The 19,309-nt window shown below is 38.6% G+C and overlaps 1 protein-coding gene and 1 long non-coding RNA gene across 4 annotated transcripts in view; both read right to left on the minus strand.

The window, feature by feature from the left end:
- The window catches only part of LOC142741541 (uncharacterized), a 51,013-nt gene extending 47,028 nt beyond the window's left edge, over window positions 1-3,985 (minus strand). Inside the window, exon 1 of the long non-coding RNA XR_012881179.1 lies at window positions 3,942-3,985. This is a non-coding gene — a long non-coding RNA (uncharacterized LOC142741541). The remainder of the gene's footprint in view (window positions 1-3,941) is intronic.
- CADM2 (cell adhesion molecule 2) overlaps window positions 1-19,309 on the minus strand; it is a 1,303,436-nt gene that overhangs the window by 836,342 nt on the left and 447,785 nt on the right. The gene's annotated exons all lie outside the window — the stretch shown is intronic.

The following is a 19,309-nucleotide window of genomic DNA, read 5'->3' on the forward strand; positions in this document are numbered from 1 at the left end:
GTGGCTTTGAGGGGCCTATATATTAGACACCCCTATGAAACACGACATTTTAGAAACTAGACCCCTCAAAGTATTCACAACAGCATTTAGAAAGTTTATGCACAAAATGTTTTACCAGAGAAACGCAACTCAATACTTATTGTCCAGATTCTGCAGTAGAAATATCCCACATGTGGCCCTCGGGCGGTAATGGACTGAAGCACCGGCCTCAGAAGCAAAGGAGCACCTAGTGGATTTTGAGGCCGCCTTTTTATTAGGCACCATGTCCGGTTTGAATAGGTCTTGTGGTACCAAAATAGTGGAAACCCCCAAAAGGTGATCCCATTTTGGAAACTAGACCACTTGAGGAATACATTGTAGTTTTCTTGGGGTGCATGCAGCTTTTTGATCAGTTTTTATTCTATTTTTAAGTGGCGCGGTGACTAAAAAACAGCAATTCTATTGTTTTTTAATTCTATTTTTGTTACAGCGTTCACCGTGCGCTATAAATGACATATTCACTATATTCTATGGGGCGATACGATTAGGGCTCATTTACACGAGCGTATTATACGTTTTTGCAACGCGCGTCGCAGGGACCTATGTTACTCTATGGGGCCGTGCAGACAGGTACGTGATTTTCACGCAGCGTATGTCCGCTGCGTGAAACGCACGACGTCCTATATTTGTGCGCTGTTCGCGCATCACGCACCCATTGAAGTCAATGGGTGTGTGAAAACCACGCATGTCGCACGGAAGCAATTCCGTGGGACGCGCGTGATTCACGCAACAGCACTGTAAAGGATGAATGAAAACAGAAAAGCACCACGTTCTTTTCTGTTTACAAACATCCAAACGGAGTGTCATAATGATGGCGGCTGCGCGAAAAGCACGCAGCCGCGCATCATAAAGGGCTGACACACGGAGCTGTTAAGTGCTTTTTGCGCACGCAAAACGCCGCACTTTTTGCTTGCACAAAACGCACACGCTCGTGTAAACTCGGCCTTACGGTGACACCAGATGTTTATAGTTTTTTTATGTCTTATGGCGTTTGCACAATAAAATACGTTTTGTAAACAATCATTCACTTTTTGTGTTACCTTATTCTAAGAGCCAGAACTTTATAATTTTTCCATCAATAAAGCCGTGCGAGGACTTATTTTTTGCGTAACGAACTGTAGTTTCGATCAGGACCATTTTTCGGTAAATGCAACTTTTTGATCTATTTTTAATACATTTTTTGGGAGGTGAAGTGACCAAACAATTGTGATTTTGGTACGGTATATTATTATTTTCTTTTACGGCGTTCACCGCGCGGGATAAATAACGAAATAATTTTGTAGTTCAGGCCGTTACGGACGCGGCGATACCAATTATGTATCGTTTATTTATATATTTTTATTAATAAAAAAGGACTGATAAGGGAAAAAAAGGGGGATTTTTTTAACTTTTAATTTCTTATTTTTACACATCTTTTTTAACTTTTTTTTTTACTTTATTACTTTGTCCCACTAGGGGACTTGAGGGCAGGAGGCCCTGATCACTATTCTAATACACTGCACTACATCCGTAGTGCAGTGTATTAGAACTGTCAGCTATTCACTGACAGCAAGCATAGTGGGTCCTGACTTTGTCAGGACCCACTAGGCTTCCGTCGATGGCATAGCCGGACGCCTTTGTTTGGTGTCCGGTTGCCATAGTAACCATCGCCGGCCGCTATCGTGTAGCAGGCCGGCGATGGTAACTTAACCCCTAAAAACCCGCGATCTCTATAGAACGCGGCTTTTAAGGGGTTAGACAGCGGGGACACAGCGATCGGTCCCCGCTGTAGGAGCTGCGGCAGCTGCTGTACGAGACAGCAGCTGTCACAGCTCCTGCACCTGTCGGGAAGACGGCCGAAACGGCCGTTATTCCTGCAACTTCGTATACACACCGCTACACACCTTCAACCTTGCGCATGCGCAGTGTAATATACACGGCCGCTGAAGACGCAGCCACATAATTTCACAGAGCATGCGCGGTGGAGTGTGTTCACCACGCATGCTCTAATTCAATAAAGAAGCACGTGGTACGGTTACGTCATTTTTGACGTAACCGTACAGTGTGAAAGCCGGAAACCGGAAGCAAGGCAGAAGACCAAATGGACGGGTCTGCACAGGAAGTGCAGATTTTGCATTGCTAAGGGGACGGCGACGGAGGAGGATATACGACGCTACAGCCATCTGATGAAACGTAAGTACATTGGAAAGTTATATCTTTTTCATTGTTTTATTTAAATAAATGTAATTTTTTAGTTCCGGAATACCCCTTTAACATCAGCAGCATATGCATGAAGATAAAATCCATTGGCACTATAATGTAATCCTTTAAATTCAGTATTTTATGTAGAAAGCGTCACTGATTTAATAAGATGTCTCCCCTGAAATCTTAACACTTTCACAAGATAATATTAAATTAGAATAGTTTGCAATAAAACTTACATTTAGACTTCTAATATATATCGGAGAACAAACTAAATGAAAAACTATCTATTTATTTCCACCTGAAAAGTTCATTATCCACCTTTTTGCTGGGATCACCAGCTAATCACCACAATAAACTACACCATGTGAATATACCCCAACTCTCCTTAGAGTGTTATGCAGGCTGTAGTACTCCAGGTAGACTAGCGATTTACTGACTTCGTCTCTGGGTGACCCCCATTTGAGAACATTTGAGAACTTGTAGCTACATTTACATATGTGCTCACATGACGTTATATTTGCTATATAGGAGATTCCCTCTCTATCCTGCACAGGCTTGTTTTAGATCCATCCCAAAATGCATCTAAGAAATGGAGAAAAATGTGCATAAACAAGAAAGTTTATAAGTTATGTGTGTACTGGCAGGGGGGCAGGATCGAGAGTCTGTGTAGCAAAGGTTTTAAGCAGTAATACTTTGGATGAGTAATATTCCACATAGATAGATTGAGGTCACTATTTCCCAGACAGAAGTTTCCCATAGATGTGTAAAGGGGTCAGTAGAAATAAATATAGCATTGATCAATATGAACTTTCTACAGTAATTGTAGCTGTTTTTCTATCAAGGTCATCATTCAGGAGTAGCGGAGTCAGCGGTTTCTGGCAGTTACACATTAAGATAAAGTATAGCATACAAACTTTTATTTCTTGTTTTATGAAGCCCTGTGTAAAACATGAATGTGGCTGGCAGAAAAATCTAACAGAGTCCCCAACATGTTCTAAGACTGGCATAGTTTAGCCCGGTTTTACTAATGAAGATAGTTGGCATGATTTGCGCAAAATTTCAAAGTAGCATGCTTCTTCATAAATTTGGTACATTTTGAAAAAGCAAACCTCTGCCTGCTGTAAGCAGGCGTCCAAATTTGCATAATTCTACAGCTTCATAGTTAATAAATTTAAATAAAACTATGTCTCCTTGAAGACCACACCCACTTTTCATGTCACTTTCCAAATTTGACGAGAAAAGTCGCAAATTTTCCCGCAAATTTGTTGCACGTTATGATTTGCAATTTTTTTTTGTCACAGTTTATACAGAAATCTGGCGTAAACTGCATGGTAGATGTGGGCCAGTGTATTTTACTTTCTATTGAAGTGAGGTACATTATGCAGTTAGGTTATGCAGTTGAATGTGGACGGTATTATTCCCTAATCTTCCTTCACAATTCTTAAAGGAACACTCTAGGCAAAACTGATACTGATAGTCTGCACTAGGCAGTGCGTCTTATTTGTATGACACTAGGTTACTATCCAGAATATTTGCAAAATTGCTTAACTTTTTTTATTGTAGTTAAATCTATCAGAGTGGATTACAAAATGGTCCATTTACATGAATCCGACCCGAGCAATGGCTTATTGAAAGGAAAATATTAATGTTATTGTATCATCTTTTTATAAAATGTGCAATAAAATATAATTTATACATTAGAAAATACTAATAATAACTTTTCCTTTGCTTTTCATTCACTTTGAAGAGGGGGAAATGCTTCCTGGGGTTATAAACCATGTTTACTAATAATGAGATGTTGTCCTTGTAAGTTTCACTTTGATGGATGCCCATTGTTCGCTTTCAAATGACATAATCCTACAGGGGGAAACAAAACAAGTCTTATATACTCTGCCGGCATTTTTATCTCGCCAAATAACTCAAACTTGCTGACAGTAAACTAAAAATATGAAACAAATGTACATTTCTTTACTGTGATACCAATAAAACTATGTACACCCCCCAAAAAAAAACATTGATCCATCACAGAATGCTGAGCGAAAAAGGAGAAGTTTCTTCAAAATGCTGAGATTCTTGAAAGAGAATCTTAATATTATAAGGGCATTCATAGGTCTGTGCTTCCAGTCTTTTCAAGGAAATGTCAACAAAACTTGACCGTACAAGTATTTTCAATAGATTATTTATATTCCAAAGTACATTGCACACTGAACAGATACTTAAATGAGCATACTAAAATATATTACTCAGATTCCTGTAGAATAATATTAAATTGAGCATCTAGCATAATATTTGAGTGTGTATGTATACATTTGCAACCATTTTTCCCCTTATTGAATCTAATATAAAATGAAGAAACTTTGCCAATAGAATAAAAATATTCTACAGTTTTGTGTATTTAGCTCTTAAGCAAACCTACAGTGTGAGTCTCCATGGTTACAGACTACAAACAAACCTGGTGTGTAGTCTGATTATGCAGTCATGTGTTATTCTCTACTATATGTCCCTTATTCTACTGTCGATAGGTTGGCAAGAAGAGTATTATGCAGTTACACAACCTAGTATATTACACGATGGGCCACATTTTTTCCAGACATGTTAAAAAAATTAAAGCTGAGCTTAAATGCGATGGACAACAAGGCCTTGTTTCTGCTTTTAGTAGGCTTGATATGAGATTGTAGGATAATAGTTATGCATATATGGTCAAAATAATTAGAATCATATGTCTTTTAATCTGCAATTAAAAAAAATCTTATAGGACCACTGGTATTGAAAGGAATTTAACAGTGATTGGATAGGAAAACTGTATTGGAATCACTAGTTGAGCAATTCCCCAGAGTGCAAATTATGTAATTGCTCTGTTAGAGATTCCCCAAAGGCTGCTGGACTGTCTGCAGGAAATCTGTTACCTCAAGTCTGTCACTACACTATGGTCTTCACCAGAGCCCACCGCAAGGCAGGCTGGATTTGGCTACATAGAACGCAAGTTGCATTAACAGAATACAGTGTTGGACAGGAGGTGCAATGGAGGCAATACCGGAACAGAAACCAGACAGACAGAGGGTAAACAGCAAACAAAAAAACTAACCAAGAGAGACTGTAAGTCCAAATCAGAAATCAGAGGAATACCAGGAGTTGCAGAGGTCAAAACCAGCCGAGAGCAGAATGAGCAAAGGGTTAATCTAAAGTCAAGCTGAGGTCCAGTTCCAATAATCCAAATAGTCATGTGATACAGGGTGTTGCCAGGAGCTTGATTAGATACTTTCATTCACAAATAAATGCACAAGCAACAATAAAAGAACTGACCAGAAAATATTCCACCCTATAATCTGATAGGAAGGAGACAGAGAAATTAGATTGGCTCTGTAACTCAAAACAGAACCACCAAGAAGGCTAGTAACATAACAATGTTAAAGAGACAGACGTTTCCTAACAAAAACCTCATTCTTGAGAATAGCATGCATATATTTAAAAAATATGAGAACATCCCTCCAAGAACCCCCCTGAGACCAACATCTTGACAAATATACCTTGCAACACTATCTCTCTCAGCTGCTCTTGTGATTGCTTGGCAGGCAATGCAGAAATATAGAGGTGCATTCTAAGAGAATTACATTGGTAAATAGTGGGGAATAATCAATGTTATAACAATATATAAAAAAATATCTGATAAAAAAGAAAAGAAAAAATGGAAGTGCAATCTAGAAAGCGTTTTACTATGGTCTTGTGTTGTAATTTGGTTATTATTCTCTTATGGGATTTGCTATCCCCTTGCTCTACTGACTAACATGGCAGTATATTAATTGTATTTGCGAGACAATATGATAATATAAAATAGTCAATAGTCTAGATATGGATTCATTAGCTAATTTATGACAGAAGCAATCAGCTCGGAGTTTCTAATATTTTCCGACATGTGCTACTGTTTCGATACTGAATTGTATTATAGGAACAAATCTAGAATTGGCTTTGTCTATACATTAAGAACTACTTCAACAACCACTATAGATGCCTAGATTGCCTCCAGTGCAATACATATCAGCAATTTCCCAGAATTACTCCCCAGATTGAAACTGATGTTCAATTTGAATCTACTCAACTTCATTGTACTTCAATTGATCCGTGAGAAGATGTCGCTGTATATTCTTCCAAATAGCTTTACATCCTTTACTTGTTTTCATGTGCAGGAGTGCATTTTGGAAGTTTTACCGATTTGTTGTATATTACTTTTGGCCCAAAAAGTCTTGGCACACAAGGGCTGTCATTAGTTACATAAAAATAAAGAGATATTAAAATATTATACAAACATTTTTACCTAATTTCTTTTATTAGAATTAAGGCATCAAACCCAGTGAAATAGAAAGAATCTACATTGTATCTTCAAAAGGGTTCTCACATTTTAGAAATTTATATTAGATAACCACAGGATATTCCAAAAATGTCTAATAGGTGGGGGTCCAATCTTTTGGACCACACCTATTGGGAGAACAGATATCCCTTTAACCCCATTGACAGATGGAGAATAAATAGAGAGGAGGCCAAGCAAGTCTGGATATGCTTTGTTTGTCTAAAATGGGAAAACCCCTGGTCAGAAGAAAGATGAAACCAGTGACACATCCAGAAGTGTCCTGAACTCATTGGTTGCACTTTTCCTCTCTAGTAGGAAAGCTTGATAGCCCCCTTCCCTTGTTTACTAATATTGTTGTGCTTGGGGACAAGGGGAGCTATGTATAGATCTACGGACGAGGATGGGACAAATATTAGCTGCCCTTATGCTCTTTTTTTACTAATATAAATTCACACTGAAACATATTCTTGTTTAAAATTTGTTATTATTTTATGGTTGCGTATATTTTTTAACTCCTTAGCGAGACTCAACATACTATTAGGTTGGAAGTGTGCTATCCCAATATGGTGTGGGCTCAGGAGCTGAGCCTGCGCCATATGTGGCGGGTGCTTACTGTTCTGAATAACTGAAACCCGCCTTCACTGCCCAGGATCAGAGATAACTCTGATCCCAAACGTTTATCCCTTCAGATTCCTCACTCAATAGTGTCCGGGGCATCTAAGCAGTTAGACATGGGGAAGGGGTTTACTCTGTCCACCGATCAGCGCCGATCCTGTAGATATGCCATAAATGTTTCTGGTAACACAACCCCTTTAAGTTCACTTTTTTAGAGTAGTCATACACATAGCAGAGTTGCAGCTAGTATCAGGTCATATTACTGCCTTTGAGTGACCGTGTTGGTATACAGAGGTCAATTGTATATTAGGCGGATGCTGTGAATGATGGAAAATTAGGTTGGTAGATAATCATTATAGGCGGTCATCTTATCACTGCGGTAAAATGTTGCAATGGGGACAGAGGACATATGGCCAAGGCATATCTGATTGTTCATCCTGCTGCTGGACCCTGGCGTTGATTGATATCATCTAGACATGTAAGCCCAGCTTTATAAATCATAATCATAAATAATCAGGATTGCCCTGCTGACACTTAGATTATCAGCATTAATAGAAATTAAAACTTACAGCTAATTTATTGCAGTTTCAGATACTTAGTAATACGTCTCATTTCACTTAATTCATTAGTTTTCTCTTCTAAAAATATTACAACTATAATAGTGAATTCATGAATGCTAAAACATAACAGTATAATTCTCATGTGAGCCTAAAAGCAAACGGTTATAATAAATGCTGTTATTTATAACTGGTTACCAGCGATTCATAAGTAATTTTTCTGCATGGGAGTTTAATTAGATATTGAACTGAATATTTATAGAAAAAGGAAAACAATATCCTGCCTGTACACGTAATCTTGTTTGGTCATGTTGATAACCAAACCTCTGACCTGGAAAATTTCCCTTGTAAAATTCTGTGTCTATTTGGGCATTACGGCTATTACACTTAAAAATCGATTCTTGAATTGAACCCTTGCAATGGACAGTGTTATTACATTGATCTTATGTACAATATTACCAAAGTCACATAAACGAGCATAGTAGTATATGATTGGTCTATATGGTACAATAAAATTAACCCCATATAGATTTGATAAGAAAGGAAAACCTTTACAAGAAACTCCTTCAGTATCACATAGTTGTAGAGGTAGATAATACACTCGATGGACTAAAAGCATAAACAATATACTATTACATAAGACACTACTATAAAATACCGTCAGTCAAGATTCCTACCAATATTCCCTATACATAAAATAGCAAGTTTAATTTTTTCTAAAACTCTGTTCACATTGGCATCATGGATATAAATGATTTTTTTTTTTTTTGTCTATTTCATAAGGGATACTAATGGATAATATTGACCTACAATGAGTCTGGTAGGGCTCTTTAATCTTTTTATACCTGGCCCTCCCCAGCATGAACATGTTGATGCCTAGGCTTCACCACCAGTGGTCCAAGTCCACGTCAAAATTTAAAAATATTGCTCAATTTACCACTCATTTGTCTCCTAAACTGTATAAAACGTTAAAATAAGCACAAAAAGATTAAATTTTGTTGCTAAACCAGAGATTGGTGCAGCCAGTGAGAATATGTTGTGTAGGGTAGTGTGAAAAGTCTCTCCCCAGCAGAACCTTACCACCAACTGGGGAGCGTCTCAATGGGGAGGTCTACTTTACAGTTTGAGAAGCACTGCATGAAGCCATTGTGAACATTGCCTTAAAGGTATTTCATCCTCTATTAAAAAAAAAATAAACGATAAGAACTTTTGGAGTGATTCTGTATCCAACTGGGTGAGATAACGCCTTTTCCCACTGTATCTTATACTTACCCAGAAGTCTGTGCTTCTTCATCCAGGCTGGCCTCCTGGGATGACGTTTCATACCATGTGACCGCTACAGACTACAGCAGTCACATGGGATGAAACATCATCCCAGGATGCCGGTCTGCAGGGCGTCAGAGGGTAAGTATGCACATTTTTTCTTTTCCTTTTCTGTTTTTCGCAGTGGACATTCCAGACAAAAAACTGCACCACAATTTGGTGAAGTTTTCCCTGCGGCCGCCAGGGCGAATACGCTGTGTACTTTTATGCAGCGTATCCGCCCTGTGTGAACGTAGCCTAATACTCCCAATGATAAGTTGAAAAACAAAAAGATGGAGGGAAATAAAATTTAGAAATATATACACACTTCAGAGGCACAGGGGAAAAAAATATTGAGTGTTATTTACAGTATATAGTGGTAACATTTTGGAATTAAACTGCAGTATTATGTGGGCACTATATGGAAGTATTACATTGGCTCTTTAAGGAAATACTATATAGATGCTGCATAATATTTTGGCACTATATTGTGGTATTACATGGGGTAAAATTATAAGAAAATCTGTCTAAAAATAGTGAGGAGCCCAGTATAAATAAACAATGATAGATAGATAGATAGATAGATAGATAGATAGATAGATAGATAGATAGATAGATAGATAGATAGATAGATAGATAGATAGATAGATAGATAGATAGTTATGGTCTAATATCCATCTTATTTACACATGATCTATTTTCACTTTGTATTATGATATATGTTGTTTTACACTAACTGTTTTTTATGGAATATTTTTATGTATTTCATTCTTAATAATATTTAATTGTTTGTTAATTGACACCAGTATGTATATACCATACCGTTCACATGTTCATTGCTTGAGAAAGGCTCCAGTGGAAGGAGCTGAAACGTTGCCACTGTTTATGGGACAATAAAAGTACCCTCTTTTTTCACCTCTACCTGAACGGAGTGCTGCCTATTTTTTGTCTTAGATAGATAGATAGATAGATAGAGAGAGAGAGAGATAGATAGATAGATAGATAGATAGATAGATAGATAGATAGATAGATAGATAGATAGATAGATAGGAATTTCTGTTGTCTGTCTTTTATGCACGGCCATAAGACTGGACCAATCTGCACCAAATTTGGCACATAAGTTGCAATACAATTGCAATACAAAAGCAAATATAGCACCAATGGCTTCCAGATCAAGGACCTTCCTTCATATCACATGACATGACCCGTATTCGCCAATAGAAACTCACAGGTTCTTTATTCTTAGCCTCACTGACATACACACATTTTTACACCAGGTTACCATAACAACCCAGTCATTTTTGTTTTACGCTGGGTTTCCATCACAATCCAGTCATCTTTGTTTACTCGCCATGAACGGACTGTACGTATGCCACGCTGCACCTATACTGGATTTTAGCATTCTCATAAACTGAACTCCTTTCAGACCAGTCATGCCTCCAAAAAGGAAACCTGGACTTTATTGAATATGTCGGATTCATATCAGTAGGAAACAAAGTTTTTAACCACGCACACAAACAACAAACAAATAGACCCGTGTGAAGCCGGGGAACTCTGCTAGTCTCCTATAAAAATGGCTCTGAATTATTAAAGAGGCTCCACCAATATGACGAAATGCAAAATTATTATCTAATAAAACTTGTGACAGCGAGAACTGGTTAACGAAAACAGATATGGAGAAAACAGAATTTTGCGGACTTACACCACACTACTACAGTACATCATGTTACTTAATATCATTTCCCATTTCCATGGTGTAATATATAATTTCTACAGCCCATAAAAACTGTTTTGATATGCAACCCTCTAATCCTATATAACCTAACATGTAGTGCGGCACCGAGGGGAAATATTAGCTTTGCAGTGCTGACAATGATTCTGAAGGAGACAGTACCATGTTCCCATCTCAGATTAGATTATATTGGCTCAGGGAATCTAGATAAATTGTGTTCACTTCTGCTTCATGAAAATGTCTTAGGTTTCAGGAAATGTATTCAAAATGGAATCTTCATGTTCAATTTAAAATTTGGATTGAAATCCTGTCAACGTTTATTACTGTCTTTGCGATTGCTAAAGCAAAGACTGACAACAACCACATTGTCTTATGCAAGAAGATTTTTACTGAGTTTTCCATAAAAACTTCTTTTTTTACTCTAAGATTCGTTTATTTAAAGACTATCTGACAAAAGTATCACAGACTCTCAAAACCAAGGTCCAAATCACATTCCATATTTTATTAGCCAAGGGCCATGTCAAATTAAATAATATTTTATAAGCAAGAAATATTCCATTTATCAGACTGGAAAACTAAATTGTACATTATTCCATGAATACAAACATCCAGATATCAGACATTTATAATCTACAAAAATACCATCTCTGAATATGTAAAAATGTAACCTCCATTAGGCCCCATGCACACAACCGTAGTTTTCATTCGTAATTACAGATCAAATTACGGATCCATTCATTTCTATTGGTCACCGTCACCTTTCAGTATATGTACAGATGCGTGTCTGTGCCATAGATACGATCCGCAAAATATAGAACATTTCCTATTTTTGTCCAGCGGTGGATCCATAGCCGTCCATAATTGCGGAAGTGTTGCTACGCGACACCAAGGGATTCCGCAAGATTCCTCCCTGGTTTTTTTTGTGGATCCGTATATACGGATGTACTATGGACCAAAATTACGAATACTGTCCCGTATTTGCGGAGGACTTGCTGATGATTACGGATCCGTATTTGCGGACAGTAAAAACCCTTACGGTCGTGTGCATGATGCCTCAATTGGGAGATGTAAACTATACTGAGTATTGAACGTGGTGTGAGACATAGTGTCGCATACCGCGCTCTATTATTGCATATTTATCACTAGTTAGCAGATACCTAGTCCTGATCTCAGCTGAGAAGTGGATACAATGGTCTCTTGTCTAGGCAACTTCTGTAAACTAAACAGCCTGGACTTCAGATTAATACATTGTAGCAAAGTATCAGAGTGATTTGTGAAGCTGCTGCGGATGTATTTAGCTGACAGAAGATTTACTAGATTGGATACAATTGTATCAAACCCGTTATATTTGGCGACTGATATGTAAATAAGCCCCTGAACTGTCAATGGGGCGTTTCTATCTAACTAAATAGCAAGTGGGCGTGATGTCATCGCTCTGACACTGTCCAATCAGCTACGGACAGGCTGGTGGTTCTGCAGGGGGCAGGTGAAAGGTTCTCTTTAAAACCATCAGCAGAGGAATGTGCCCCAGATCAGGACTTTGGGAGACTGTTTAGTGACTCCACCACTAGGCAAATTGAACTTTGGCATCTAATGTAAAGAGGTCTGTCTTGATGACAGTTCTATAAAGCTACTGCTTAAAGAGGCTCTGTCACCAGATTTTGCAACCCCTATCTGCTATTGCAGCAGATAGGCGCTGCAATGTAGATTACAGTAACGTTTTTATTTTAAAAAAACGAGCATTTTTGGCCAAGTTATGACCATTTTTGTAGTTATGCAAATGAGGCTTGCAAAAGTCCAAGTGGGTGTGTTTAAAAGTAAAAGTCCAAGTGGGCGTGTATTATGTGCGTACATCGGGGCGTTTTTAATACTTTCACTAGCTGGGCGCTCTGAAGAGAAGTAACATCCTCTTCTCTTCAGAACGCCCAGCTTCTGACAGTGCAGATCTGTGACGTCACTCACAGGTCCTGCATCGTGACGGCCACATCGGCACCAGAGGCTACAGTTGATTCTGCAGCAGCATCAGCGTTTGCAGGTAAGATCGACTTACCTGCAAACGCTGATGCTGCTGCAGAATCAACTGTAGCCTCTGGTGCCGATGTGGCCGTCACGATGCAGGACCTGTGAGTGACGTCACAGGTCTGCACTGTCAGAAGCTGGGCGTTCTGAAGAGAAGAGGATGTTACTTCTTTTCAGAGCGCCCAGCTAGTAAAAGTAGTAAAAACGCCCCGATGTACGCACATAATACACGCCCACTTGGACTTTTACTTTTAAACACACCCACTTGGACTTTTGCAAGCCTCATTTGCATAACTACAAAAATGGTCATAACTTGGCCAAAAATGCTCGTTTTTTAAAAATAAAAACGTTACTGTAATCTACATTGCAGCGCCTATCTGCTGCAATAGCAGATAGGGGTTGCAAAATCTGGTGACAGAGCCTCTTTAAATAACATCATTGAATAGTGTATATATTGTAGAATAAACGTGTTCTTTTTTTTCCAACTGAGATCACCCTGTAGGCGTTGTATAAAACAGTCAAGGACAAAATGAATTTAGAAATAGTACTACAGGTTATATTTTATTATTATTTTCTTATGAAGGATAAGCACTAAATAATTTGGGGTAAAAAAAAAAAAAAAGATTTAAAGATCAATTTTACATCACTGAAAGTCTTTCGCTTCAAAGAGCAATTATATTCTCATTGGGAGAAAACTATATTATGAATGTTATGGGGAGAGAGTTCTACTCAGAGGTGCTCAAAAAGGAAATTAATTTTCATACGAACAGCTATGGTTGGGGGAGGGATGGTTACTGTTGACCAGCCGCATGCATATAGACAAATAGTCCAAAGGGAAATTATTGTACAGGAATATCCGAAGGCCTAAATATTTCAGACTTTTTCATATTTTCTACATGATAGATTTCATTTATTTATTGCTTTAAGGAATACACGAGCACGTGACTAAAATATTTTTATATGCAAGATATGGTGTTTCTCATCCTGAACATATTTCTGGCAAAATGCAAAAAAAAAAAAAAAGGTGCAATCTCTAACTACAGTATCTATCTATCTATCTATCTATCTATCTATCTATCTATCTATCTATCTATCTATCTATCTATCTATCTATCTATCTATCTATCTGTCTGTCTGTCTGTCTGTCTGTCTGTCTGTCTGTCTGTCTGTCTGTCTATCTATCGTAACATTTGATTATACATAAAAGTAACAAAAAATATCTCTAGTCTTTTGGTAGAAAGATACCTGGGGCACCACTGGACACGGATATAAACGAATGTGGTTATGATTGGTGCCAAGAGATCCAGGGCACATGCCCCTTGCGCCAGGTGCTAACAATGTCATTGACAACTCTTAGGGCAAAGCCACACGTGGCGGAATTGCTCTTGAATTCCGCTGCGGACACTCCGCAGCGTTAATCCGCAGCGGAGCCGTTTCTCCATTGACTTCCACTTCTATTTAGTAGGGTTCGTTTAGACGATGCGGAAAATTCCGCTGCGGAGCATAGGCTGCGGTGCGGAATTTGGTGTCCGCAGCATGCAATGGCTGTTGCGGAGTTGTGGCGGACTGGTTGCGGACTCATGGCGGAATTTCTCCATTGACTTCAATGAAGATTCTAAATTCCGCAATGAAGTCCGCAGCTGTCATGCACATGTTATGTGTGCTGCGGATGCGTCTTGCTTTTTTGACATGACATTTCTTCATTCTGGCTGGACCTATGTATTTCTAGGTCTACAGCCAGACTGAGGAAGTCAATGGGGCTCCCGTAATTACGGGAGCGTTGCTAGGCGACGTCAGTAAATAGTCACTGTCCAGGGTGCTGAAAGAGTTAAGCGATCGGCAGTAACTGTTTCTGCACCCTGGACAGTGACTACCGATCCCAATATACAGCAACCTGTAAAAAAAATAGAAGTTCATACTTACCGAGAACTCCCTGCTTCTGTCTCCAGTCCGGCTTCCCAGGATGACGTTTCAGTCTAAGTGACGGCTGCAGCCAATCACAGGCTGCAGCGGTCACATGGACTGCCGCGTCATCCAGGGAGGTCGGGCTGGATGCCAAAAGAGGGACGCGTCACCAAGACAACGGCCGGTAAGTATGAAATTCTTTTACTTTCACTAGGGAAAGTGCTGTCCCTTCTCTCTATCCTGCACTGATAGAGAGAAGGGAAGCACTTTTACCGCAGTCCACATGAATTTACTGCACATTTTGGGCAGATCCGCCGCAGAATCTGCAACGCAGATTCTGTGCGGCATTGATGCGGACAGTTGCGGAGGAAATCCGCCACGTGTGGGCATGCCCTTAAAGTATTTTGCCTGCATGGTGGTAGGCTGTTACTATCCACATAAATTTAACCCTATGATCTATGGGCCAGGGACGCGCAATAGGTCCCCATGAAAACACAATGAAATCAAGGGAGGAGATATGAGTCACCTGTCAACTAATGAGCGGAGAGGGCGAAACTCCATGATGCGACAAACGAGACCCTCTGCTGATCCCCTCTGAGGCAGGTCCTTAGGGTTTAAAGTTGTAGGCTGGAGTGGCTATACAAACAATTGTGATACTGCAGGAAACTAAAAAAACAATCACTTTATTGACTGACATTGATTAATCGGTTACTGACCATGCACAAGTTAAATGTGTTGCCTCAAAGGACTTTTTCTAAGATTGGCTAGTTTTTACTATTTACAGATGTGGCAGAGCTGAGTTTGTCAGTATAGGAGCCGGTGTTTGTCAAGTGGCACAGCACATTGTGATAACACAATATGTCATCTGTGGTTTGCCATAGAACAGTATGTAATTTTGCTGATTTATTTGAACCCAGGGACTTATCTAGACACAATAGAGTTTAGTGACAATCTCAGATCTATTACATTGTACCCTAAAGTCTACCTGTATTGATCTGTCAACTTTGATTTAAGGCTTCCAATAGCACAAGTGGATTTCCCATCTCAGGCGTTTATGGCAAATTTGCAGCATTTTTACCTAATATCTAATCCACCAGGTGATGTGCCCACATCCAGCCACAGGTTGAATGGAGACGTGGCCGACTCTATCTGTAACCCCTATAAAAGTGAATAAAGGGAGCTAGGCTCATATATGGCCACCGCTCCATTCAGACTATTTAATATGGAGGCATACAGAGGCTTTTCTGACAGAAAAAAATTGTCCCATGCCATATGTAGGGAGCTGTTCTCTCCTAGAAGCAATGCTTCTAGGGGAAAATATTGTACGTATGTCACCTGATGAAGCCTGTACAGAAGCACACAGAGGCCATGTGGCTCCATACTAGGAAGCTGTATGGCCTCTATACACTACCATACAGGCTTCATGCACACAGCTCTACTATATGCATAAGCCATTATAGTATGAAAATTTTAATAATGCACTTCTGAAATATAAACTATACTTCTGATATTCATCCCTTCTCTAATACCATAGTTTTGTATTAATATAGAGTGGACAACGGGGAGTTACAGCACCACACTACTTTTACGGCACAAGGATGGTGCGGGCTCAAGAGCTGTGCCCATATCATCTGCAGCGGGTGTCAGCTGTAACATACAGCTGACACCCTGCTCCAACAGTAAAAATTGGTGTTGACTCCGATTCCTGCAGTTTAACACCTCAGATCTTGCTCTTTATACTCACCTAAGTAATTTTGCAGAGGTAGGGTTCTCCTTCTGTAAGACCATCGGCGTCCCCGCAATGCAATACGGGCGTGCCAATGGGTTGCTATGGCAGCCGAGGCCTAACAACTTCCCTTGGGTCTGCCGTGTCCCAGAGCCTAAAAAGTGATCAAAAAGTCGTATGTACACCAAAATGGTACCAATGAAAACTATGGCCACAAAGAATTAGTTGTATGTATGTACCCTAAAATGGTAATAAAAATATTATCCTTCAAAAAACAAGCCCTCATAAGGCTGTAAAAATAAAAATGTTATGGCTCTTGGATTGCAGCGACACAAAAACAAATTATTTTGTAAAGATAGGATTTGTATTTTGTAAAAGTTGTGAAACATCAAAGAACTATTTAAATTTAGTGTCGCTGTACTCGTAACGACCCACAGAATAAAGTTAATCTATTATTTATAACGAACAGCGAACGCTGTAAAAATAAATCTTCAAAAAATAGTGAAATTGCTGTTTTTTTCCATGTCCCACAATAACATTTATAAAAGTTATTTAATGCATTATATATACCCCAAAACTATGTCATTAAAACAACTAATTCCACAGAAAACAAGCCCTCATACAGCTGCATTGATTAAAAAATTAAAAAATTAGGACTTTCGGAATGTGGAGATAAAAAAAAAAATTGCTACGTCCTTAAGGCCTAAAGTAGGTCCTTTAGTGGTTTAGGCATTCTAGGTAACAAATGTGAATGTTGGGTCCATTATTATAGTATTTAATGTTACCAGGTACAATATTAGAACATATTCCATGTTCTTTGTGTACGGTGTGAGCATTAAATTTGGACATTATTGTCTTCCATTCAACATCACAAATTGCATATTCACATTTAAATAAAAAGTTTATGACACACTTCAGGGCGATATGTTAAAAATGAATGGTTGCCCAAAACTGCCAGATCTTTAAAGCGGATTATGACTCTCATTTTTACAACCTGAGCAGATCGAGTAACACCAGTAACATAACACTTTACAACCAAAAAGAAAATTACAAACGATTTAGCAGTTTTGCAATTTCAATTTTTTTCATTTCTTTTTTTTATGTTGATGCGATAAAGATTTAAAAAAAATGGAATCCAATATTAACATTGAAGATTCGGTGATAGAGGGTGTCGCTTCAGAAGTGAAGTTATTTGATATTTTATACTTTGCTTAATATGTTACTACTTGGACATCAGATGGAGATCATCAGCCTTGTGTTCCAGAAATGTATGCAGTAATTCAATTATGATAAAAAGAAATGTTGAATACTTGGCTTTTCAAGCTTTCTATTATTTTGCGCAATTCCAGCATCAGCAAAATTTGCCCAATTTCTAAAAAGAAACATAGATGCAAATAAATAAAACAGTTTTTTTTCTTTGTGAGCTCTGTAACAATTTGGCCAGTTTAACGCATTTCTCCACAGACATTTGTCATAAGACTATTGCTGACAAAAGAAGAACTGAAATTTCAATTACACTGAACTCTATGGTGATCATTTGCTATGCTTTGAATACTGTGTAAGTCACTTATCTTCACCATGCAGAAAATTTCATCTAGGTCAGGAAAAAGTTTGCTGACATGGACCTCTCCAAATGCAAAACACATTCACTTTATTACTGCTTTATGTTGTTTCATTTCCAATCTTCCAAAGCATATTTATACCTTGCAAGCAAAGGAGGGCTAATGGAAATCTTTGTCATGTCTTGTCCAGATTTATCATTTCTCGGTAAGTTGTTTTCACTGGAATAAGCATCTCCTTGAATATATGTGTCGGACATTTAGGACATATCGACACTAATTGCACAATCATTTTCACTTTTCTCTGTTTAATAGTCCCTCCAATTTTGAGGACATTTTTTGCTAAAAAATAAATAAATAAATCAGTGAATGGCCTTATGTGCATCTTCTTAAAGGGTCTGTATTAAAAATAAAGTTAATTAATTAATAATTAATGCCATGTATTAATAGTATTAAAGCATGGGCAGCGCTGTGTGTGCTCGGTTGTTCGCAGACTTAAAGGTGCAGTAGCTGACTGATCTGCACAAAAGGCTTCTATGTATACGTGAATGTGAATTACACAACTGCTAATGCCCCTTTTTTTCGAGACATGCAAGGCCACAAGACTTCAGCACAAAGAAATTAAATTCAACAGAGGGTATTAGTAGTCTTTGACATTTATGTTCGAGCCAATTGGCTGAATTTATAAGTGGACACCCCTTTAAGGAAATGCACCATTTATGATATTAGAAATCTCTGACTCAATAGAACGTGGTACCACACCGATAACCTCTTCTGACATGTCATTGTCACATGTCCAGCTGAATTTCCCCTTTAACTTTTATTGATATATATTAAATACAAACATAACCCAATTACCCCTAGTATTACAGCCCTGCATTGGGATGTGATTCAAACCCTTCCCCAAAGGGCACTGATGTAGATAAATGAAAGATAGCTGATTCTCCGTGTCCTGGGTCATGAGCCCAAGAGAGAAAGAAAGCTTTCTTCACTAAGCATTTTTATCCGTCTTATTTTAAATGTGTTATCAATAAAGCAACATGGATTTTACAACATCGTGTGCCGAACCCATTTCACTTCTATGGATATCAACCTACCTCCGACGTAGACATCTGTCCGTTTGCACCGATAAAATATACAGGAAGTGGTAACCAGACTGCAATGTGGTGAGCGGACCTTTTTTCTACTTTTTGTGTATACATGAGCCCATTTGTCTTTTTTAAGATTGCCCCACCCTGGACAAACCTGTATCTGACCAATCTTCCAACAATTTCTGGGTTACCATTTTAACATTTTGCAATACAAAATGCCCCAGTCAATGTAGAA

This window comes from Rhinoderma darwinii, chromosome 2 (genome assembly GCF_050947455.1).
Source record: "Rhinoderma darwinii isolate aRhiDar2 chromosome 2, aRhiDar2.hap1, whole genome shotgun sequence".
In the NCBI taxonomy this organism is placed as follows: Eukaryota; Metazoa; Chordata; class Amphibia; order Anura; family Rhinodermatidae; genus Rhinoderma; species Rhinoderma darwinii.